Source organism: Mustela nigripes, chromosome 12 (assembly GCF_022355385.1).
Source record: "Mustela nigripes isolate SB6536 chromosome 12, MUSNIG.SB6536, whole genome shotgun sequence".
NCBI classification, from domain to species: Eukaryota; Metazoa; Chordata; class Mammalia; order Carnivora; family Mustelidae; genus Mustela; species Mustela nigripes.
Genome location: NC_081568.1, coordinates 117,188,880 through 117,213,165, shown reverse-complemented (window position 1 = coordinate 117,213,165; position 24,286 = coordinate 117,188,880). Strand labels below are relative to the sequence as shown.

The following is a 24,286-nucleotide window of genomic DNA, read 5'->3' as shown; positions in this document are numbered from 1 at the left end:
CCTCGCCAGCATCTGTCATTTCTTGACTTGTTAATTTTAGCCCTTCCTGACTGGTGTGGGGTGGTATCTCACTGTGGTTTTGATTTGTATTTCTCTTATGCTGAGTGATATTGAGCACTTTTTCATGTGTCTGTTGGCCCTTTGGATGTCTTCTTTGCAGAAATGTTTGTTCATGTCTTCTGTCCACTCCTTTTTTTTAATTTTTTTTAAAGATTTTATTTATTTATTTGACAGACGGAGATCACAAGTAGGCATAGAAGCAGGCAGAGAGAGGAGGATGCAGGCTCCCTGCTGAGCAGAGAGCTGGATATGGGGCTGGATCCCAGGACCCTGGGATCATGAGCTGAGCCAAGAGCAAAGGCTTTAACCCACTGAGCCACCCAGGCGCCCCCTTCTGCCCATTTCTTGATTGGATTATTTGTTCTTTGGGTGTTGAGTTTGATGAAATCTTTATAGATTTTGGATACTAGCCCTTTATCTGATATGTCATTTGCATATATCTTCTCCCATTCTGTCAATTGTCTTTTGGTTTTGTTGACTCTTTCCTTCACTGTGCAAAACCTCTTTATTTTGATGAAGTCCCAATAGTTCATTTTTGCCTTTGTTTCCCTTGCCTTTGGCGATGTTTCTAGGAAGAAGTTGCTGCAGCTGAGGTCAAAGAGGTTGCTGCCTGTGTTCAAGGATTTTGACAGATTCCTGACTCACATTGAGGTGTCTCATCCATTTTCAGTCTACGTTTGTGTGTGGTGTAAGGAAATGGTCCAATTTCATTCTTCTGCATGTGGCTGTCCAATTTTCCCAACACCATTTGTTAAAGAAAACTATCTTTTTTCCATTGAAGATTCTTTCCTGCTTTGTCCAAGATTAGTTGACCATAGAGTTGAGGGTCTATTTTTGGACTCTCTATTCTTTTTGATTGATCTGTGTGTCTGTGGTTATGTCAGTACCATACTGTCTTGATGATGACTGCTTTGTCATAGAGCTTGAAGTCTGGAATTGTGATGCCACCAACTTTGGCTTTCTTTTTCAACATTCCTCTGGCTATTTGGGTTTTTTTCTGATTTCATATAAATTTTAGGATTATTTGTTCCATTTCTTAGAAAAAAATTGATGGTAATTGATAGGGTTACATGAAATGTATAGATTGCTTTAGGTAGCATAGACATTTTCACAATATTTGTTCTTCCAGTCCATGAGCATGGAACACTCTTCTATTTGTTTTTGTCTTCCTCATTTTCTTTGATGTGTACTTTATAGTTTTCTGAGTACAGATTCTTTGCCTCTTTGATTAGGTTTATTCCTAGGTATCTTATGGTTTTGGGAGCAATTATAAATGGGATCAACTCCTTAATTTCTCTCTCCTCTTTCTTGCTGTTGGTGTATAGAAATGCAACTGATTTCTGGGCATTGATTTTATATCCTGACACTTTACTGAATTCCTGTATGAGATCTAGCAGTTTTAGAGTAGAGTCTCTTGAGTTTTCCACATAAAGTATCATATCATCTGCAAAGGGTGAGAGTTTGCCAATTTGGATGCCTTTAATTTCTTTTTGTTGTCTGTTTGCTGAGGCTAGTACTTCTAGTACTTTTAGTACTATGTTGAATAGCAGTGGTGATAGTTGACATCCCTGCCATGTTCCTGACCTTAAGGGAAAAGCTCTCAGATTTTCCCCATTAAGGATGATATTCACTGTGGGTTTTTCATAGATGGCTTTGATGATACTGAGGTGTGTACCCTCTATGCCTAAACTCTGAAGAGTTTTGATCAAAAAAGGATGGTGTACTTTGTCAAATGCTTTTTCAACATCTATTGGGAGTATCATATGGTTCTAGTTCTTTATTTTATTAATGTATTGTATCACATTGATTGATTTATGGATGTTGAACCAACCTTGCAGCACAGGAATAAAACCCAGTTGGTCATGGTGAATAATCTTTTGAATGTACTGTTGGATCCTATTGGCTAGTATTTTTGTAAGAATTTTTGCATCCATGTTCATCAGGGATATTGGTCTGTAATTCTCCTTTTTGATCGGATCTTTGTCTGGTTTTGGGTTCAAGGTAATTCTGGCCTCATAAAATGAGTTTGAAAGTTTTCCTTTCATCTCTATTTTTTGGGACAGTTTCAAGAGAATAGGTATTAATTCTTCTTTAAATGTTTGGTAGAATTCCCCTGGGAAGCCGTCTGGCCCTGGGCTATTTTTTGTTGGGAGGTGTTTGATGACTGGTTCAATCTCCTTACTGGTTATGTGTTCAGGTTTTCTATTTCTTTCTTGTTCAGTTTTGGTAGGTTATATGTCTCTAGGAATGCATCCATTTCTTCCAGATTGTCAAATATGCTGGCATATAGTTGCTCATAATATGTTCTTATAATTGTTTGTATTTCTTTGGTGTTGGTTTTGATCGTTTCTCTTTCCTTCATGATTTTATTAATTTGGGGCCTTTTTCTTTTCTTTTTGATAAGACTGGCCAGGAATTTATCAATCTTATTAATTCTTTAAATAAACCAGCTCCTAGTTTCGTTGATTTGTTCTACTGTTCCTTTGGTTTCTTTTCTTTCTTTCTTTTTTTTTTTTTTATTAATTTATTTGACAGAGAGAGATCACAAGTAAGCAGGGAGGTGGGCAGAGAGAGAGGGGGAAGCAGGCTTCCCACTGAGCAGAGAGCCCGATGCGGGGCTTGATCCCAGGACCCGGGGATCGTGACCTGAGCCGAAGGCAGAGGCTTAACCCACTGAGCCACCTAGGCGTCCCTGTTCATTGGGTTTCTATTTTATTGATTTCTGCTCTGATCTTTTATTATTTCTTCTCCTGCTGGGTTTACGCTTTCTTTGCTCTTCTTTCTCCAGCTCCTTTAGGTGCAGGGTTAGGTTGTGTACTTGAGACCATTCTTGTTTCTTGAGAAGGGTTTGTATTGCTGTATACTTTCCTCTCAGGACCTCCTTTGCTCTGTCCCGGAGATTTTGAACAGCTGTGTTTTCATTTTCATTTGTTTCTATGAATTTTTGAATTTCTTCCTTATTTTCCTGGTTGACCCATTCATTCTTTAGCAGGATGCTCTTTAGCCTCCCTGTATTTGCGTTCTTTCCAACTTTCCTCTTGTAATTGAGTTCTAGTTTCAAAGCACTATTGGCTGAAAATATGCAGGGAATTATCCCAGTCTTTTGGTACTGGTTGAGACCTGCTTTGTGACCTAGGATGTGATCTGTTCTGGATTATGTTCCTTGTGCACTACAGAAAAATATACATTCTGTTGTTCTGGGATGGAATTTTCTAAATATATCTGTGATGTCCATCTGGTCCAGTGTGTCATTTAAAGCCTTTATTTCCTTGTTGATCTTTGGCTTAGATGATCTGTCCATTTTAGTGAGGGGGGGAGTGTTAAAGTCCCTTACTACTATTGTGTTATCATCAGCGTGTTTCTTTGATTTTGTAATTAATTGGTTTATATAATTGGCTGCTCCCATGTTAGGGGCATAGTGATTTAAAATATTTAGATTTTATTGTTGGACAGACACTTTAAGTATGATATAGTGTCCCTCTTCATCTCTTATTATAGTCATTGTCTTAAAATCTAATTTATCTGATAAAAGAATTACCACCACTGCTTTCCTTTGATGACCATTAGCATGGTAAATGGTTTTCCACCACCTCCTTTTAAATCCGGAGGTGTCTTTAGGTCTAAAATGAGTTTCTTATAGACAGCATATCGATGTATTTTTTTTTTTTTAAATCCATTTTGGTACCCTGGGTCTTTGGATTGGGGGATTTAGCCCATTTACATTTAGGGTAACTATTGAAAAATATGAATTTAGTGCCATTGTATTGCCTGTAAGGTGACTGTTACTCTATATTAATAATCTCTGGTCTGTTACTTATAGGTTTTCTCTTTGCTTAGAGGACCCCTTTCAATATTTCCTGTAGGATTGCTTTGGTGTTTGCTAATTCTTTTAGTTTTTCTTTGTCCTGGAAGCTTTTTATCTCTTCTTCTATTTTCAGTGACAGTATAGCTGGATATCGTATTCTTGGCTGCATATTTTTCTCTTTTAGTGCTCAGAATATATCATGCCAGTCCTTTCTGGCCGGCCAGGTCTGTGTGGATAGGTCCACTGCCAATCTAATATTTCTACAGATCTCTTGTTCCGAGCTGCTTTCAGGATTTTCTCTTTGTCACTGAGACTTGTAAGGTTTACTATTAGATGACAGAGTTGGGACCTATTTTTATTGATTTTGAGGGGGATTCTCTGTGCCTCCTGGATTTTTTTTTTTTAAGATTTTATTTATTTATTTGACAGACAGAGATCATGGGTGGGCAGAGAGGCAGGCAGAGAGAGAGAGGAGAAAGCATCCTCCCTGTGGAGCAGAGAGCCCAATGTGGGGCCTGATCCCAGGACCCCTGGGATCATGACCTGAGCCAAAGGCAGAGGCCTCAAACCACTGAGCCACCCAGGTGCCCCATGCCTGCTGGATTTTGATGCTTGTTCCTTTGCCAAATTAGGAAAATTCTCCGCTATAATTCACTCCAATTTATCTCCTGCCCCCTTCTCTCTCTCTCTTCTTCCTCTGGGATCCCAATTATTCTAATATTGTTTTGTCTTATGGTATCACTTATCTCTCGAATTCTCCCCTCTTGGTCCAGTAGTTGTTTTTCTCTCTTTTACTCAGCTTCTTAATTCTCCATCATTTGGCCTTCTATATCACTAATTTTCTCTTTTGCCTCATTTATCCTAGCAGTAAGATCCTCCATTTATTTTATAGCTTTTTTGATTTCAACTTGGTTAGATTTTAGTTTTCTTTATTTCTCCAGAAAGGGATTTCATTTCTCCATAAAGGGATTCTGTAGTATCTTCCATGCCTTGTCAAGCCAGTTAGCATCTTGATAATCATCATTCTGAACGCCAGTTCTGACATCTTACTAATGTCCATATTGATTAGGTCCCTAGCTGTCGGTATTGCGTCTTGTTCTTTTTGTGTGTGTTTGGTGAAAAACTCACTTTCATTTTATCCAGATAAGAACAGATGAGTGAGAGAACAAAATACTAAAAAGGTAGCATTGACCCCAGAAAAATATCCACTAACCAAATCAGAGGAAACCCAGAACTGGGGGGAGAAAAAGGGGAAAGAAGAAAAAAAAAATACATAATATATAAATATTATATATATTATATGTATAAAAAATTTTATACACACACACACACACATACACATATATAGGACTAGTGAATAGAACAGACACATACACTTGATTTTGGGTGTATTTTTGTCTTAGATGAAACTACCTCCCAAAATCTTAAAGAAAGAAAAACTTATTTATATATACAAAAATAAGGTTCAACACAATGAAGGGATGGAAAAGATTGTAAAGATGAAAATTTAAAAAGATTCTTAAAAAGTAATTGATAAGATAAGAAGTTGGTTAAAAAAAAAAAAGAGGAAAGAATGTGATCAGGCTGGGGACTAGAACAAAGCCAAGTTCTAGATTTAGGGTATATTTTGATTTATTAGAAAAAACTGTGTCCCAAAATTTTAAAGAAAAAGAAAACCTATATGTATCAAAAAAAGTAAGGTTAAATACAATATAGGGATAAAATAGGACTATAACAATGAAAATTTTAAAAGATTTTTTAGAAAAAATTATTGATAAGATTAAATAGTTAAAAATATTAAATAGGAGAGGAAAAATTTTAAAAATAGAATATTAGGAAAAAATGTTTTTAATTAACTTGAAAAACTAAAGGATCATGTGAAAAATCCATGAATTCTGTGTGCTGTATTCCTCTAGCTCTGGAGTTCTGCAGTTCTCCTTGACTGGTGAACTTGGTCTTGGCTGATGTTCTTGCTGATCTTCTGGGGGAGGGGCCTGTTGAAGTGATTCTCAAATGTTTTTGCCTGAGGTGGAATTACACTGCCTTTGTCTGGGGCTAGCCTAAGTAATCTTTTCTGTTTTGCTCTCCGTAGCTTTTGTTCCTTGAATGCTTTACTTTCTGCTTTCGTGGATGCTAATGAAAATGGTGGCATCCCAATCTCGGGCCTCATAGGAGCCAAGAGCTCATGGTCCCCCTCCCCAATGTGCCCTCAGAGAAAAGCAGTCAATCCCTCTCATCTTCCTGGTCTCCAGCCGCACTCTGAGCTCACTCAACCTGTGCCTGAGTTTCTATTTCTGGCGCATAGTCCCCTTTGGAATCTCCAAACCTAGCAGATTCCTGCAGTATGCTCCTCCACCACTCATCCCAATGGAAGAAGGACGGGGTCTCTCTGGATCTGCCACTTGTGGGGTTCCTGCTCAAAGAGCAGTGGTCTGACTGTCCCTGGATCACAGTTTAAGGTAACCCCAAGCTCTGCGCCCCCTCCTTGGCTCTGTCTCTACAGCTTGCTTCCCCACTCCGATACCTGGGAGCTCTGCCACACTCAGGCAGCATTGGTCTTTCTGTGACCCTGAGGGTCCTGAGACCATGCTGTGCCCACAAGGGTTCCACCCCCTTTAAGGTTCCACTTTAACCACTAGAGTGACGTTTCTCAGTGGAGCAGACTTCTAAAAGTTCCAATTTTGTGATCCACTGCTCTACCGCTTGCTGGGAGCTGGCCTCCCTCCCATGGTCTCTCTTCCCAAATGTCACCTTGGAATCACTTCTCTGCACGTCCTGCCTTCTGGAAAGTGGTCAATTTTCTGTTCCTAGAATTGCTGCTCTTCTTCTCTTTTATCAGGTGTTCAGATTGATTTGGTAACTATCTATCTGAACCCCTGAGACTTGATGATATTTAGATCTCCTACTCCTGGGCTTATTTTATTTTTTAAAGATACATTTATTTTAGAGTGATAGGGGGAGCGCAAGTGTGTGATTGCTGGGGGCAGAGGCAGAGGTAAAGAGAGACAGAACCCTAAGCAGACTCCGTGCTGGGAGCAGAGCTGCAATCAGGGCTCAATCCCAGGATCCTGAAATCACGACCTGAGCCAAATCCAAGAATTGGATGCTCAGTGAACTAGTCCCCCCAGGTACCCTGTAGCCCATTTTATTTTATTTTGAATTGGATTATAACTGATACAGAGTGCTAGTGTCAGGTGTATAACATAGTGATTTGATAAGTCTATAAATTATGTTATGCTCCCCGTAAGTGTAGTTTTCATCTGTCACCATGCAGTGCTGTTACAGTACCATCGACTATATTTCTTATACTGTACCTTTTATTTCTCTGACTTACCCATAGCTAAAAACCTGTATCTCCCACTCCCCTTCACCCATTTTGTTCATCCCTCCACCTTCTCCCCTCTGGCAGCCATCATTTTATTCTGTATATTTATAGGTCTGATTGCATATTCATCTTTTATTATTGTTTATTCATTCATTTGGTTTTTTTTTAGATTGCACATATAACTGAAATCATATGGCATTAGTCTTTCTCTGTCTTACTTATTTCACTTAGCATTATAGGTCCATTGTTGTCGCAAAGAGCAAGATCTCATCTTTTTTTATGACTAAGTGATATTCCACTGTGTGTGTGTGTGTGTGTGTGTGTGTGTATGTATATACCACATCTTCTTTATCCATTCATCTATCAATGGACACTTGGGCTGCTTCCATATCTTGGCTATTGTAAATAATGATGCAGTAAACAGGGGTGCATATATATTTTCAAATTAGTGTTACCATTTTCTTTGGATTAAAACCCAGGAGTGGAGTTATTGGATCATACTGTTTTTCTATTTTAAGTTTTTAGAGGAACCTCATACTGTCTCCCACGTGGCTGTATCAATTTACATTCCCACCAACAATGTCCAAGATTCTTTTTTCTCCGTATCTTTGCCAACCCTTGTTATTTCTTGTCTTTTTGATTTTAGCCATTCTGACTAATGATACCTCATTATGATTTTGTGGTTTTTGATTTACATGTTTTGATGATGAGTAATGTTGAGCATCTTTTCATGGGTCTGTTAGCCATCTGTATGTCTTTGGAAAAATATCTTCTCAGAACTTCTGCCCATTTTTAATTGGATTATTTGACTTTTTTGGTGCCGAGTTATATGAATTCTTTACGTATTTTGGATATTAACCCTTTGTCAAATATATCATTGGCAAATATCTTCTTTCATCCAGTAGGTTGCCTTTTTGTTTTGTTGTTGTTTTCTTTCACCGTACAAAAGCTTTTTTTGATATAGTCCCAATAGTTTAATTTTGCTTTTGTTCCCCCTGCCTTAGGAGATACAGCCAGAGAAGTATTGCTAAGGCCAATGTCAAAGAAATCACTGCCTATGGTTTTTTTTTTTTTAGACGTTTTATGGTTTCAAGTCTCACATTTAGATCTTTAATCCATCTGGAGTTTATTTTTGTATGTGGTGTTAGAAATGGTCCAGTTTCATTCTTTTACATGTTGCCCTCCAGTTTTCCCAGCACCATTTGTTGAAGAGACTGTCTTTTCTCTATTGTATATTCTTGCCTTCTCTGCCATAGATTAATTGGCCATATAATTGAGGGTATATTTCTGGGCTCTCTGTTCTGTTCTATTGATAAATGTGTCTATATTTGTGCTAGTACCATACTGTTTTGATTATGGCTTTGTAATATACCTTGAAATCCGGAATTTTGCTATTTCTAGTTTTGTTCTTCTTTCTCAAGATTGCTTTGGCCACTCAGAGTCTTTTGTGGTCCCATACAAATTTTAGTATTATTTGTTCTAGTTCTGTGAAAAATGCTGTTAGTATTTTGATAGACCTTGCATTAAATCTGTAGGTCATTTTGAAAAGTATGGACATTTTAACATTGTTAATCTTATAATCCATAAGCATGTGATATCTTTTTCTTCAATTTCTTCATGTTTTATAATTTTCAGAGTACAGGTCTTTTACCTCCTTGGTTTTGGTATGTTTAGGTTTTTTGTTTTGTTTTGTTTTGCTTTTGGATTTTTGGTGGGATTATAAATGGAATGTAAATGTAATAGGTACGTTTATCTTAAATTTCTTTCTGTTACTTTATTATTAGAGTATACAAATGCATCTGATTTCTGAGTATTAATTTTATAACATCCTACTTCACGGAATTAATTTATTACTTCTAAGTTTTTTTGGAAGTGATTTCTGTCTTTTTAATTTCTTTCTTCTACCTTGGCTGTCTTCTTTTGTATTAAAGAAATCAAATGCACATTTTTATTTTTAGTATAACTTTACATTGTAATTAATTTCTTCATGTTTGCTGTAGACAATATAATGTACATCTTAATTTATCACAACCAACTTAATACCAACCAGTTCCTACCAACTTAATTTTGATAAAATATAGAAACTTTATTTCAATATAGTTCAATTCCTTCCTCATCTTTTCTGCTGTTATTGTCATATGTATTAACATATTCCATGTTATAAACTGAACAATGTATTGTTATAATTTTTAATGCAATCAATGAAAATAAATATAATACTTTTAGCTTTGTGGGGTTTTTTTTGGAAGTACTATGTCTAGCATGGGGATTGAACTCACAACCCTGAGACCAAGGGTCACATGGTCTACTAGCTGAGCCTCCCAGGCAATCTTTTATAGTAACCCACATATTTACCATTTTTGGACCTCTTCATTTCCTACTCTGCACTTAAATTAACATGTGGTGTCATTTTCTTTAAGCTAAAAAGTTTCCTTCAGTATTTAATACAGGTCTCCTAGCAACAAAGTCTCAGTCTTTATTTCATCTTTAGTTTTAAAAGTGATGGCTTTATTTCATCTTCGATTTAAAGGATATCTATTCTTGCTATAGAATATATAGTGGGCAGTTTTTTTTTCTGACCATTTAGAATTTCTCAGTGACTGACTTCTGGCCTCCATTGTTTTATTGGTACTTTGTTGTATGGGATGAGTTAGTTTTGTAGCTTCTAAGATTTTCTGTTTGTCTTTGTAATTCAGTAGTTTGATTATGGTATGTCTAGATACTGATCTCTTTATAATTGTCCTTTGTGACTATCAAATTTCTTTGATAAGTAGATTAATTTGCTTCAAATTGGTATGTTTTTGTCCTTTATTTCTTCATGTATTTTTTCTATCCCTCTGTCTTCACTCCTGGGATACTCATTACATGTATGTACGTGTATGTATGTCAAACATCCAGAGGTAGTGACAGAGTTCAGGAGCAGGGAGGAGAGGGAAATACAGGCTGCCCACTTAGCAGCCCACTTGGCAGGGAGCCCAATGCAGGGCCCTATCCCAGGACCTTGGGGAACATGACCTGAGCCGAAGGCAGACAGTTAACCAGCTGAACCACCCATCTTTTCTTCAGATTGGGTAATTTCTATTTATCTATTTTAGATTCACTGATTCTTCCATCAGTTTATCTTGAATCTGCTGTCATTCGCCTCTAGCCAGTTTTCTTTCTTTCTTTCTTTCTTTTTTGTTAAAGATTTATTTAATTTAGAGAGAGAGAGCATGAGTCAGGGAGGGAGAGTGGAAGAGGGAGAGGGAGATTATCTCAAGCAAACTTGAGCATGGAAACTGATGCCACACAGAGCTTAATCCCATGACCCTGAGATTATGACCTGAGCAGAAATCAAGAATTGGATGCTTAACTGACAGAGCCACCCAAAGTTCCCCATCTCTAGTGAATTTTCTGATTGTACTTTTCAACTTCAAAATTCCATTTGATTTTTTTTTAATTTGTTTCCTTGTGGATAACCTCTTTTATTTATTGTTTCTTGCTTTCATTCTTTAAGTAAGATCACCTTTGGTTCTTTGAATATATTGGTAATAACTGCTTTGAAGTCTTTGTTTAAATCTAACATTTAGGGACACTCAAATGGTTTCCCCTATTTCTTTGCATGTTTCATAATTTCTTTTTGAAAACTGGCTATTTTAGATCACCTATTGTAGGAACTCTGGGTTCTGATTTTTTTTTTTCCCTCTTAAGGTTATTGCTTTGTTCATTTATTTGTTTCTTGGTTTAGTAATTTGCCTTACTAAGTACAGTGACAGCTGTCTCCCTTGTGATGTGTGGCACAGATAAAATCTGTTTTTTTGTTTTCATTTGGGTTGGTTTTCGAGTTTTAATATTTTGGTTTGTGTTTTGCATTTAGCTTTCTAGGACTTGCTCCTGTGTCTGTATATCTTAAATTATGAACTGATTGTTGGACCCTGCTTGTGTTTAAATACATAGAGTCATAAAGTATGACTGTCTGTCGTCTATCCATGGATCTCTGTAGAGAATGCATTTAAAGTTTACATAGTTTTCAGGTGTGTCCTGGCTTTCAGTCTCTGCTGACCTCTTTCACATTTGCTCTATGTATGTGATTATTTGGCCTCGGGAATATGTGAATAGCTTTGTTTCTCTCTGGTCTCCCTTGTACTTTCTCTCAACCTTAGCCAAGAATATGTCTGCCCCATTTATGACCATGACCTTGGACTAATGGAGCTGTTTGCTCTCCTTGCTTGCCAGTTTCTAAAATCATCACATCCTCTGAAACACTGTTAGACATGGGCATAACCTGCCCCTGAAGTTCAAGTTACCCCATCTTTGACCACAACAAAGATGTTTCCAGTCTTTTTTTTAATTTTTTTTTTTTTTTTAGATTTTATTAATTCATTTGACTGAAAAAGAGATGAAGAGCATAAGCAAGGAGAGCAGCACCTAGAGGAAGAGGAAGAAGCAGGCTCCCCGATGCTGGGCTTGATCCCAGGACCCTGGGTTCATGACCTGAGCTGAAGACAGACACTTAGCCAGCTGAGCCACCCAGAGTCCCAGATGTTTAGTCTTAATGATCTTCCCCATCCTGGAAAAACCTCCATACTGACTGAATTGTGGTTGATGGTGATGAGAGAGGCCAGACCAGAATGTGACAGTGTCCTAGTGTTCTTATCTAAAAATTACAGTCTTTCAAATAAACATGCTTCTTGAATTGTTATATCCCTTTGGTCAATTTCTAGAGCACTGAAATGATTGTATTTGTCAATTTTGTCTGGCTCTTTAGTTTCGTTTTGGAAGAATATTTGCTGATTGCACTCAGCCATAACTGGAAGTCCTATTTCTGGTTTTGTATTAGGTATACATTTTTTTTCTTTTACTCCCTTACAGTGATGGAAAATTTACATGTTAATTGTGTTGTTTCTCTTTTTCTTGGAGTAAATTTTGTTTTAAATTGATTTCCAGTGTGGGGGAAAAAAAGGTTTTTTTCAGATGCCCAATGGTTCTTGACTGTACATTCCTGCTAGAAAAGAGAAATTCAAGCATGCTGGAAGTCAGCTAAAGGCCTGAATGAGGCCAGCTTTTCTTTGAGGACATCCTTACCCATATGGCGTTTCCTCATTTTCTAGACTGTTAATTCCTTTCTTCAGACACAGTACTTCTCCCATCTACTTATTTTTTTCTCATAGTCATATATTTAGCTATGAACAAGTAAAAGACAAAGTACATAGCTGCTCCTACAAAAAGGTAAGAGAGGGAGATTCAGGATATTTTAGCTTCACTTCTCAGTCCCCACTTCTGTCAGGGGTATCAGGTCATTCCTTTGATTGCAGCACTCTCTGCACACCTTCTAGAGTTTGACTTTTCCTACTATCTTTCTTCCATGAATGCTCTTACTCTGTCATTTTCTGTAAATTTGTAGTAATGACTTTCTCAGTCTCTTCATCTCAATGGTTTACATCCTCTCCCCCAACCAACACATACCTTTATTATCTTTTAAGGCGGCCTCTTGGAGATGAGGGAAAATGCATGCTGATTGATCTTCCTAACCAAAAACATTGTCCATATTTTTTCAAAAATTTTTAACGTAAACTCTACCCCAGTGTGGACCTCAAACTCAGGACTCCAGGATTAAGAGTCCCATGCTAAACTGATGGAGCCAGCCAGGCATGCCTTGTCCACATATTTTTAAACTGTTGCAATAGAATGCATACATGCTCTCTTGGGTCCTGTTTTCCCTTCACCATTTAAGCATTTTCTACATTGCCATAAGTCTTTATAATTATTGTTTGTAGTGGAATTCGAACACATTTTTAAAGAAGCAGTTTGTGGTGTTTTCATGATTACATGATTATATTTTAGTTACTACCTCCTTTTCTTTACCCTTTTCTGCATCCTGCCATCATGCCATTTACTTTTCCCTGGGTAACCAATGATAACAACATTGACAATTTGTGAAGTAGGAAATCTTAATTTTTTTCCTTTGGTCAAGCTGATTGGCTGTAAGCTGTCAAGAAGGGCAGTTTGACCTAGAACAGGCTGACATCATCATCAAAAAGGCAATTTCAGTTACTTATGGGTTTTCCAAGAAATCTTGTGATTTCGGCTATGAAATGCAGATGACATGTTATATCTCTTTAATGGCATCCTAGCTTGGCATCTTCATCTTAATTCTTAGGTGGAACTGAACCATTTCTCTCTTTAAAATTCCTGTTTCCCCTTTTGTTCAAATGCAGTTACTAGAGTGGTTCTTTTGACTATGAGGGTGTTTGTTTCTGATGTAATAACAACTGGAAGTCAGTTTGGGATAGTGGGTTTTAGTAACATTTATCCATTTGCATATTAGTCACCTGAGAAAGGCAGAAAGTCTGAGGGCAGTCAGTAAATGTCAAAAGAAACATTTGGGAGCTTCATAGCAGTTTTCTGGTCAATGGAGGCCTAACCAAGAGATGAGTCTTATAGATTAAAGATAACAAAATAGTCTTTTCTATTAAGTAATTCATTTATTGTTTAACTTTTTTCCTTTAGTGAGGCAACATAAAAAATAAAAAGCATAGGTTTTCGACCAAATAAGTAAAGCTGTTTGTGCATGATGTAAATTTAGAGAGAAAATACAAGAATAAGAGTTGGGCATATATCCTGGATAAGAACATCAGTATACAAAAATTATATAAGTTCCTATTTAAACAAAAAATGAAAATGCTTTTGCAAAGAGATAATGTTTACACTAATATTGACAATATGAAGTCCCTAGGAATATATCTGACATAACAAGAGAGATATGAAACTCCTGTGGGGAATACAGTAAAGCTTTATTGTGGGACAATAAGAACTCAGAAGTGAAATGATACACCATACACATGGCTTGCAAAACTCAACTTTGCAGATGCTCCGTTTAATTAGCACAGTATCAAATTCCTATCTGATTTGGTGGGGAAGGGGGAATACTTGACAATAGAGTCTAAAATACTTGACAATAGAGTCTAAATTTATCTGGAAAGACAAAAGGCCAGTGTACTTGGATGGAGGGAAAGACAAATAGATTGGCAAGAGTGGTCCATAGCTCCTCAGCATTGGTAACGTTACCTAGAGGCTTCTTAGAACAGAATCCCAGGCACCAGCCACAGATCAACTGAATTAGAATCACTTTTAATAAAATAATCCAGAAGAGTGCGAAAAAAAATGAATTTTAATAAACTATTCCGGAAATTAAACTGGTAACTAAACAGGAAGAAAGGAATTATATTGAAAGGTATTGCTTGTTTTATGCACTGCATCCATCCTTTATTCTATATAATTTACATTTACCGAGGAACATTTGAAAAATCAGTGAAAAGGGATGTTTTGAATGTACATTTTCCGAGGTGCCTCTCTTATTTCATGTGCCTATAATCTATGGATCTTCTTGTTAATAAGCTTTTCTTAGGTACCGCAACTTTAGCATGTCTTTATACATTTCCAGCAACTCTCAACTCCTGCCTGTATGTCAGAACTTAATGATAGTACTGCCACTACCAATGTAGAGAAGTATTTTGACTCTGTACCCTCCATTGTGACAGTGAGTAAGTTTTATTTAATTATTTTATAGGTATATTTTATATATGTTGGGGAAAAAAAACTGAGCTGAAGATAATAAAGAAAAGGCAGCTCTTCTACTGACCACTTGGAAGGAAATAATTTCCCACTTATTTGGGATTAGAAGACCAGCTCATTCTCAGAGTCTTCTGAAACAAAATTAGGTAAGAAATGTTTTTCTTCATATTTTGAATAATTTGTTCTCTGCCTGCTCTGCCTCCTTGAAGGCTTCTCTATTTCTTTTCCTTTGGCCTCCAAAATAAATACAGTTAGCATTTTCCTTGAGGAAGTTACCATGCCAGCCAGCTGTCAGCCTTATGATGTACCTGATCTCCCGTGTCAGGGGAAGCACAATTCAATTTTAAACTAAGTCTTCTGCACAACAGTGCAGCAAGGCTGCCAGCATCTCTTTTTATGTACCTTTCTTTGAAATCCTGCCTTCTACCCAAGCCAGTATAGTTTTATTTTTAAATCCTTTGTGTGAGATAAAACCACCACTAACTGACTTTACTTGTCTTTAGTTAAAAATCAATGAATCGAATGAAATAATCTGTAAGTGTTTCTGCTCCTCTTTCTCATTTCTAGAAAATAAAGTACCCCTGCTTGTTTAACTTATGACTTGTCTAAACATGTTGAAAGCATTGACTCTAAGGCATAACATTCAGACTCTGAAAGGGAACTGTGACAAGTTCAGTCAGAAGGGAAAAGAGGAATAATTTATAAAAGGTGCTGCAGATAATGATGCCAGCCAGTTACTTTAAAATGCATCCATCTCACCTTTTAATGAATTAGATTTGTCAACAGCAAATGTTTTATGCACCACTTCTAATAAAAGTGGCATGCTTGGAATGAGGTGCTTTGAGGTTGGCTTCTTCAAAGCCTTAGGAGTATCTTCAATTCAAAGATATTTTTTAAATAATAGATATTAAAAAGTATATTTAAATAATATTAAGGTTGTGACACAAACACCAAATGACAAAATTCCAGAGTTTCAAAGCAGACACTGACATGCCATCACTATATTCACACAGAAACTGCTTTTTAAATTAGGAGTGCAACAGACTCATTTGGGGATTGTGTGTCAATTTACCTTTAAATTCTCTTGTTGTTTTGGTTGGTGTCACAACCTTAATGTCAGCTTTTCGAATAGGTTTCTACGTTTCCTTTGGTTTGGGGTCATTAAAAAATGCATATGATAAATCTAAGAGGCAGAAATAGGTCACACTGAAGTGGAATTCCTTGCTTCTCTGCTGTTGAAAAACAGATTATACCTGCCTCATAAGTGGAAAAGTTAGCTCAGGCATTTTAGTAAAAATTTTTTTTTTCCAGGAATTTGATTCAGGCCAGTATAGACTGAAATGACAAAACATGAGCTATTGATATAATTCTGTTCACGATCTGTTCTTCTTGTACCTCTCATCCTAACCCATCCCATCTTGTTGTTTATCACCTCTCTAGATGTTGAAATTCACAATTCCCACGCTTAATGTTTTTTTCACTAAACGTACCGGGTTAAGCTTTATGGTTATTTCATTTGAACAATCCTTTTTCAGTGTATGTGAGTATATGTAAAGCCTGCCTTAAAACTTCATGTGGCAGTCCTTTCTATAAAAGACTTCTATGCAGATTTTCTAGGGGAGAGGGCAAAATCTCATTTTTTTTTTTTAAGTAACTTGTTACAGAAAGTAAAATGTAAAGTAAAATCTGGTATGTTGTATTGTGTGTTAAAAAATTTTCTATTACCCCTCCGCTCATTAAAGGGGCAACCAGGAGCATTCTGCCCGGAAAGAGCAAAAGGAAAGAGAGAGGAGGAAAACAGTCATCTATTCACCCACATTCCACTGTTTTCCTGGATTCTTAACTGTCAGAATCTCACAGCTCAGGTCTGCAATGTCTATGCTGAAGCTAGATTTTTGTTTTGTTTTGTTTTCTGTTTTTAAGATTTTATTTATTTATTTGACAGAGAGAAAGAGACACACAGAGAGAGAGAGAGAGGGAGAGCGAGCAAGCTGAGGGGAGAGGGACAAGCAGGTTCCCTGCTGATCCTGGGATCATGACCTGAGTCGAAGGCAGATGCTTGGCCAACTGAGCACTCAGGCACCCCTATGCTGAATCTAGTTTTGATTTAGAAAAATAAACATATTAGAATCTGTCCCATAGTTGTCTTTTTCATCACCTCAGTTAGAGATACGAAAGAGTAAAAGAGAAGCAAATTACCTATTGATCTTTTCTTGCTGACTCAAAGATACTGACCAACCTAAAATACCACTTAAGTCTCAACTCCTCCTTAATTGAACCACCAGGTTTTACCCTTCCTGGTTTTTAGCAGTGACTGAACAAACATTAATCTTTCTTTTCTAGTGTACTCCACTCCATTAACTCTATTTTCTGAGCAGTTTTGAATTTTAGAAATTTTTAATAGTTTTCATTTAGGATAATACTATGGAATTTTATCTTTACTTCTAGTCCTAACTTTACTTTTCCTACCCACTGGGCCCTCCCATATCACATCATTATTAAATCATCACAATTCTGACAAGTAATATTCTTTCTAAGCCCATCTTTAATAGTGAGAGGGAATTATGCTGCATCGTGTAGTGGTTTGAAATGTATACATTTGTGAAGGTTTGGGCTAAATCCTTTAAACTCATTGAAACTATACCAGTGCCCTTGTTTGAACATCCTTCCCCCCCACCCCCCAGAATAACAAGTGGTCCTTTTTCTTTTTTAAGATTTTATTTTTAAGTAATCTCTACACCCTACACTGGGGCTCGAACTCACAACCCCAAGATCGAGAGTTGCATGCTCCACTAACGGAGCCAGCCACCCACCTGTGAACAAATTTTTAAAAACATGACTATTGTTAATACTAATACTAGTTCTGATTTGGATTTGATACGAATGAACAGTTTTAAACAAAAATGGCTGTTTCTAAATTCAGAGGAAGCTATTCAAATAAATGAATTAGAACTCACTGTATACCTACAATATAAAAAAGTTTTCTGGCAGAGAAACAAAATATTCTTTTTAAATATTATAAGCCAAGCCAGCTTCATGCAAATTCATTTAGAGCAGTTTCAGATTTATATATTTAATAAAGCTAGGTAGTGGATCTAACTTACGTGTTTAATGTCCTTCAATGAACAGTGATGGTCTAGTGACTGTCTGAGAAAGAATGATGAAATTTTATTTAGTGTTTCTGCTGTATCAGTCAGTTCTACTTTCTAATGGGTTGCAGTATGTGCTTTTAATAGTTTTCTGTAATATTTTTTGAATGCTTTCTATATGCCGGCAACTATTTTACATGTATCTATGGATTATCTCATGTAATCCTCATAACGACACTTTAATGACCTTGCTATTTTATAGGTGTAGTAGAGGCTCACAAGAAGGTTGTAAAACTAGTAAGTAGGGCAGCTCGAAGTCACACACCAGCAGGGTGACTCCAGAGCTTACATACTAAACCCTCACTACTCAAAATGTGGTCCTTGGGCCACAGGGACCCATTACCTGGGAACTTGTTAGAAATGGAAAATCTCAAGCTCCACCCCAGACCTATTGAAAATCTACATTTTTAATAAGATTTCTAGGTTATTCGTTCATTGCATTTGAGAGCATGATTCTAAACCACTATGCTCTCCTGCCCTTATATACAGAATGAATTTTTTAAAAACTGATTTCTGGTTTTTTCTGCAGTGTAATGCTGAATTGTCATCTTTATACTATTTGGGGTATTCCTATCCTATATAAAGTATATTATAATGAAATCTGATAAGTATATATGAGCAGGGATCCTATGTAAACCCAAGTCACCTTAAAATCAGTTGTGTAAAGAATAGGAGGGGCATCTGGGTGGCTCATTTGGTTAGGTGTGCAACTTTTGAGTTTGGCTCAGGTCATGATCCCACAGTTGTGAGGTGGAGACCCATGTCAGGCTTCAGCTGGGCGTGAAGCCTGCTTAAGATTCTCTTTCTCTGTCTCTTGGAAGAAAGAAAGAAAGAGAGAGACAGAGAGAGCGAAAGAGAAAGAAAAAAAAAAAGCAAGGAGGGTGGGAAACCTTCCAGAGTGTAAACAGCAGGAAATCTTTCTCTCCACAAAGCAGCTAACTTCTTCAAGGGCTGAGACTTTCCTAAATTACTGTGTAGTACAGTGAGTACGAACTCTAGAGACTGGCTGCCTGTTTCAGCTCCTATTTCTAGTTTTGGGGACCTCAGGAAAGTTAAACAGCTCTCTGTACCTCAGCTTCATCACTGGGGAAATTAGGCCTACATGATACTTACTATACAGGATTACTGTCAATATGAAATGAGTAAGCCATGCAAAGGATCTAGAACAGAGTCTGATATGAGGCAAGTGAATAAACGTTAGCTTCTATACCTTACTGTTGTTAGCTATCATTTCTTTTTTTTTTCTTTTTTTTTTAAAGATTTTATTTATTTATTTATTTATTTGACAGAGAGATTACAAGTAGGCAGAGAGGCAGGCAGAGAGAGAGAGGAGGAAGCAGGCTCCCTGCCGAGCAGAGAGCCGGATGCGGGACTCGATCCCAGGACCCTGAGATCATGACCTGAGCCGAAGGCAGCGGCTTAACCCACTGAGCCACCCAGGCGCCCCATATCATTTCTATCTTAAAATAGAATCATATCTCATACTTCTTGGTTATCAGTTGGTAAAAAATTAGCAAATATTCTTGTTAGCAGAACTCACCTCATAAAGGGGTATCTTTGCTGTTAAGAGCCCAAACCAAAAACTTCAGTATTTGTGTTTTTCTGAAAAATGTCTCATTGACTCATTTCCTGGCCTGTGAGTACTGCTAAATGCCATTTGATCGTGGTACTTAACCAGTTAAGTCCAGTGAAATCAATTCAAAATTATAATGAAATGTGTTAACATAATGAATTTTTAAATATATGTGCTTTTAAACTGAAAAAAGATAATGAGGATTATAAGCTCGTTTGGCTAGCCACTTGCATAATTAATACAGAAAAATTAAGTGGATAAAGAATGTTTATTTAAAGACAGTGCTCCAGTAGCTTCTTTGTTTCCTTCTGGGTGCATATAATTCTGAAATTAATCATTATAGTCTTTAGGGGAAGTACTCAGTTAACTTTTCAAGAGTATATCTAATGTGTGAAGTGAGATTGCATGTTCCTGGAAAGTAAGTGCTATTTTGAAAGCTTATTTGTGAAAGGCACTGAGATAAAAATAGTTGGTGAAAAGAATGCCCTGAGAAACTTCTAAATTGCCAATTCCAAGACCCACACGTAGAGAGTTCTCTTCACCAGGCCTGGGATGAGGCCCAGGTATTTGAATTTCTAACAGTGGGGAGGGTAGTTCTGCTTCAATTAGTCTTGAAGTAGACTTTGAGAAACACTGCACTAAAGACAAAGACATGAATTTGATGCAGTTTTTTTTCCATTTTCTTTATCTTCCTTGGTCTTTCTCCCTACTCTCTGTTAGTGGTCCCATGCCAGTTCCTAAAAAAACAATTTTTTTTTTACCCTTTCTCAAAAACATCTCTTCCAGATTTATTCGTCATGTCTTTGCAGATGGTTCTATATAATGATCACGGGGGTCTCTTAAGCCAAAATGCAGGTGCTTACATCAAGTTAGAGTCTGTGGGTGCATTAAAAAATAAAGAAGAAAAAAAAGGAATATAGTAGAGTAGGAAATATCAAAGCTAGCATTAAGGGTAAGCAATGTTTCATGAAACTTTCAAGATAGGTGTGTACACACGTACATGAGATTAGAATGCACTTTTTAACCATGGGTCATAGTCTAAAAATTTTGAAAGATACTTTTTGAATTCTGGGCCGTTGACTTCAGTGTGACATTAGGAGCTATGTTTTCTCATGCATTCCCCTTATATATTGCCTCCATCTCTATCCCAGATATTTCCATTTGTATAATACACTCAAAATCATCTGTGTAAAACTATATTTGCTATGCCGTCCTATCACCATTTAACTCCTATATTTAAAAAAAAAAATCTATTTGTAACTGTCATCCAGATGAGACTTTCAGAATTTCCTTTGTAATAATTAGCTCTTTTTACGTAAACTGTCATGTAGCCTCATCTCACTACCCTGTTCTGTCCTTAGGCCCTAACCAACAAAAAAGTTTACGGGGACTGAACTAATAACCCACTCCTCAGCTAGCTTCTGTAAGGCTAGCGTGGACATGCACTGAATGATATCTCTAACAGTCTCAGCAAGACTGTTAGGAGCCTCTGACCACAAGCATGCCCTGCTCTGTGTGACGCCCATCTCGCTTTCTTAGCCACTGTCATAATTGGTCTTTTCCTCCACTGAGTTTTACTGCCCAGGAAGACCCCTCACCTTGGTTTCACTCTTTGCCAGCTTCTTTTTTTTTTTTTAATTTTTTATTTTTTATAAATATATATTTTTATCCCCAGGGATACAGGTCTGTGAATCACCAGGTTTACACATTTCACAGCACTCACCAAAGCACATACCCTCCCCAATGTCCATAATCCCACCCCCTTCTCCCAACCTCCCTCCCCCCAGCAACCCTCAGTTTGTTTTGTAAGATTAAGAGTCACTTATGGTTTGTCTCCCTCCCAATTCCATCTTGTTTCATTGATTCTTCTTCTACCCACTTAAGCCCCCATGTTGCATCACCACTTCCTCATATCAGGGAGATCATATGATAGTTGTCTTTCTCTGCTTGACTTATTTCGCTAAGCATGATACGCTCTAGTTCCATCCATGTTGTCACAAATGGCAAGATTTCATTTCTTTTGATGGCTGCATAGTATTCCATTGTGTATATATACCACATCTTCTTGATCCATTCATCCATTGATGGACATCTAGGTTCTTTCCATAGTTTGGCTATTGTGGACATTGCTGCTATAAACATTCGGGTGCACGTGCCCCTTTGGATCACTACGTTTGTATCTTTAGGGTAAATACCCAGTAGTGCAATTGCTGGGTCATAGGGCAGTTCTATTTTCAACATTTTGAGGAACCTCCATGCTGTTTTCCAGAGTGGCTGCACCAGCTTGCATTCTTTGCCAGCTTCTAATGACACATCCACAAGTTACCTTTCTCTTAGGGTGCTTTATAATTTTCAAAGTGTCCTATTTGGTTTCTCTGATCACCTGGGTTTAAAATCAAAGCTTATTTACACTGGGATTTGTAACACCTGCCTGGTTTTCTTTCAGCTATAATTGCCTTTTTCATTCAATAATCCCTAGCTATGTATATTCTGGAAAGTCATTTCAAAAGTCATCTTCTTTACTTGTGGCTCATCCTCCCTATTCTTCATCACCTTCATGTGGATTAATTCACTGTCCTGATTGATCTTCCTACCTCTGTTATCTCAAACCTTCTTAACACTCGATTTGAAAATCATTTTTACAACATTAGTTGGTATTGCCTTAGTAAAACAAACACCAAAACCAAAAACTCTGACTCACTGTTTTGAATAGGATAAAATTCAAATATTTTCTTTCTAGGGGGAAAAAAGGCTTTAGCACACCTCTTCAGTTTTTTGTTTGTTTGTTTGTTTTAAATAATCCATAGCATACCTCTTCAGTTTTTTTGTTTGTTTTAAATAAGCTCTAAGCCCAACATTATGTTTGAATTCATAACCTTGAGATCAAGAGTTGCATGCTGTATGGACTGAGCCAGCTAAGTGCCCCATATGTCTTCAGTTTTCTCTTTCACTATTTTTATCCATGAGTTTTCTGCTCTGCCTCCCGCAAATAATCCCATTTATGTTCTAGAGATGTTCTCATCATTTTCCTTACCATGGCCCGCCATTGGTGGTGGTTCATAAACCTGGAGCTGGTAGCTGTGGCTGGGGTTTAAGAGTGGGATCCTGGTGCATACAAAGAAATCTCAAGATGGAGATGTAATTGTATACTGGTATTAAGCAACTTAGTAAGAGCCCAGTTGTGAAGAGGAGAGACATAAGCAGGAGCCAAACTCATTCACTTCTCAAGTTACTATCCGGCCGAGGCTACCCATGTCCTTTCTTCACTACTTGTTGGATCATTCCCAGAATAGCAGAGGGCTTGAACCTATGTAGAGTGAGAGATTAAATGTCTTCAACTGTAGGGCCTGTAAGGCTATGAATTTTGTAGATCACTGGGCTCCTCCCTTTAGGAACGCTTTCCTCTTCCTTTTTCTGGGTGGCTTGCCGTCTTGATTTCCTCTGCCTTGAAGGAAGTTCCCATTGCAGGATTCTAGGTCATTCGTTACTTGTACCACTCAGTGGATACTAAATTAGTTGAGGTCTTATAGTATTTTTTGTATTTTTTATATTTGTTTTTGCCTTTTGTGTAAAAATTAAGACATGTTCATTATACTAAGTTCAAATAAATATAGGAAGTTATTAAGAGTAAAAATTTCCTTTTTTCGTGTGCCATTTTAGTTCACTGCCCACAGATTAGCACTAATAGTTTGTTAAATTTCCTTCCTGATATTTTGGGTTGGTTTGTTTGTTTCAAAAATATTTTACTGTGTCATGGTGTGTATATAGTTCTATAACCTATTTTTTTTAATGAAATAATACAGCTCTCTGGTAATATTTTCATGTCATGCCAAAGAGGGCTGGATTACGATTTTTATGTATACATGAGGTCCATTTTATTTATATTATATTTTTATTTGAAATACCATGTATTCTGATATCATATCATATATCCAGTTTGCCCAAAATAGTATCATTTTCTGCCTTTTGTCATATTTCATCCGGCTTAGCATTTCTCTCAGATTTATCATTTTTTAACTTTTATTTTTTAAAGATTTTATTTATTTGAGAGAGAGAGCGGGAGTGAGCAACAGCGGGGGAAGAGAGAAGGGGACGCAGACTCCTTGCTGAGGAGGGACCCTGATGAGGGGCATTGAATTTCCTTTGACTTGCTGAAATGAATTAATGTGTAACTCACACAGTGGGGCTATAATAACATCATTGATCACATGAAAATAAGATGTCTATCTGTTGAAGAATCAACATCTCTTGCACAGTCATATTTTAAGAGTGTGCCTGAAAAAGCTACCTTTAATACTTAGGTGCAAAAGGTACATTTGTGTACCACTCTGTGAAACTTTACTTTTCACTTAGATCCGGTGGCTGTTCTAAATTTATTTCATTTACAATTATGAGTTTTCTTGTTCATATATAAAAGGTGAATCAATAGCCGTTAATGTATTGGCTCCATTAATAGAACTTTTCAGCAGTTAGATAGTGCCAGTTTTACATCAGTATCCTTGGATACTTCTAATGAAAAAGGAATTAATTCCAATAATGGTTCAAGTTTCATGTCTAATTCATGGAATCAGTGTAAAACATTTAAAAGTTTATTTTGTAAAAGATTAAGTACTTGGCATTATTATGGATACTATTATAAATTGAATTCCAAACTGCAATATGATAAATTTTTTAGTCTTGGTGATATTAAAAATATCTTGTGATGGAACATAACGTCATAAAAATTTTTAAATAGAACCTGTGAAGAGAATTCACTTGAAATATGTTGTGATGACATGATAATTTGTAATTACACCCCCCAAATCTGCAAAATCTACCAA

The 24,286-nt window shown here is 37.0% G+C and overlaps 1 protein-coding gene across 3 annotated transcripts in view; it reads left to right on the top strand.

Annotated features, from left to right (window-relative positions):
- Positions 1-24,286, top strand: part of KIAA0825 (KIAA0825 ortholog) — a 405,229-nt gene that overhangs the window by 14,615 nt on the left and 366,328 nt on the right. For all 3 annotated transcript variants that reach the window (XM_059416663.1, XM_059416666.1, XM_059416665.1), the window contains exon 2: positions 14,740-14,890. The gene's annotated coding sequence lies outside the window, so the exon portion shown is untranslated. The remainder of the gene's footprint in view (positions 1-14,739; positions 14,891-24,286) is intronic.